The sequence below is a fragment of the Gadus macrocephalus genome, chromosome 3 (genome assembly GCF_031168955.1).
Source record: "Gadus macrocephalus chromosome 3, ASM3116895v1".
NCBI lineage: Eukaryota > Metazoa > Chordata > Actinopteri > Gadiformes > Gadidae > Gadus > Gadus macrocephalus.
The window spans coordinates 25,991,021-25,992,787 of record NC_082384.1 but is presented as its reverse complement, the minus strand read 5'-3'; the positions used below and the strand labels follow the sequence as shown (position 1 = coordinate 25,992,787).

Below are 1,767 nucleotides of genomic sequence, written 5' to 3'. Positions count from 1 at the left end.
AGCCCTAAAGGAAGTGATGCAATAGGTGACTGAGGCGAGAACATTTAAGTAAACTGTACCTTGGGGTCTCTTATATATCAAAGGGGGTTTCAAAGGACGCATACGCTTCAACCTGTGGCTCCAGCCCTACAGGAAATGACTCAGCAAGTGCTCCATCTCGTTGCACCTGCACCCAGCGGCTCGCTTGCAAGATTTTGGCCTGAAGTTCTTCCCAGACCTATACCCTAACAGTCCAACATGCATATCTGAGAATCAGGCCTCTCTTCAATAATGACAAAATGTTATGAGAGAAATACAGATTCACTTCTCATAAGCGGCGTGGTGCCGGCTCCTTTTGACCTTTTGACCCCAGACTTCAAAGACGTGGCCACAGGCCAGCTGTGTCTACACACATTAAGCCACAAATGTACACCTCCATCCCGCAAAAAATGGGGCCTAGAAACTAACCTCTGTCTTATGTACATTGACTGTACTGTTGGAGGTCATGCCCCTTTTCCGGCCTTTTCGAGATAGCTAGGGATGCTAAAATGTTTACACACATTTCCCGGGGCCCCGAGAACGACATATCCAAGATTTGTAGTTCTAAAAAAGTTTTTCCAAATGGACTGTCATTTGGACAAAGCCCCTTCAGAAGTGTTGCCTGCGAGACCTAATGGTTCAGAATGTGGTGGAAAAACTGTTTTTGAGATAGGAAGGTCCTAACGCCCTGAAATTTGAATACCATATTCTAGGGCCTAACTGGGACCCCCGCACCGAAACTTGGCCCGGTCGGACCCCGAGTGCAGGAAGGGGGGGCCTGGACTTTCATAATCTTCGCTCGGTGAATGTAAAGGATGTTTGGTCTGATGTTATGACGAAGAATCATAATGTGAATGGGAATATTCTATTAATGTCTTGATATCATCTTTCGTCTCAACACTTCTGCTGCAGCCGCTTAAAGTCTCACTCCGAGAACCTTAAAATATGAATCAATCCATTAGAAGTATGAAAATATCTTCCCGGTCGTGCAACAGGGCAAACAAGGTGTCCTTTGACATCTACGTTTCGAGACGATTGCAACAGTGCCACACATGATCCTATTTGAATATGTTTCGGGGTAGTAATTAGCTGTCGATTTTGGAGGCCTTTATCAATAATGACCAGCTATAGATTTGCTTCCCGATGGAGATTTTTGACAAATTACATGTTAATTAGCATCTACACGTTAAGCTGAGTCCAATGAGATCAAGCTCGCCCTCTTGCTACACCGAGATCATGTCCTAGACCTAGGTGTACCATGTAAAATACATGTTACCATTAGCTAGAGTGTCATGCTTGGTGTCATTGGACTCAGCTCAACGTGTAGATGCTAAATAACATGTCATTTGTCACAATTTTTTATCGGGAAGCAAATCAATAGCTGCTCATTATTGATTAAGGCCTCCAATTTCTACAGCTAATTACTACCATTAAACATGTCCGAATATGCTCATGTGTGGCACCGTTGCAATCGCCTGGAAGTGTAGATGTCGAAGGACACCTGGTTCGTTCTCCTACGCCACCGGGAAGATATTTACATGCTTCTGATTGACTAATGAATTGATTCAGCTATTCCCCCAGAAGTCTGGGGTCAAAAGGTCAAAAGGAGACGGCACCAGCCCCGTTGAAAAAAATAGAATACCACCCAACACACGGAGATTAATGATATTTAAATTATTATGACCATGAAGTCTTTATTTGCATGGGTTTACATTTCGTTCTGTGTAGCATGGAAAAATCGGAGAAACA

The 1,767-nt window shown here is 43.8% G+C and overlaps 1 protein-coding gene across 1 annotated transcript in view; it reads right to left on the bottom strand.

The window, feature by feature from the left end:
* Positions 1–1,767, bottom strand: part of LOC132454209 (centrosomal protein of 170 kDa-like) — a 29,339-nt gene that overhangs the window by 10,473 nt on the left and 17,099 nt on the right.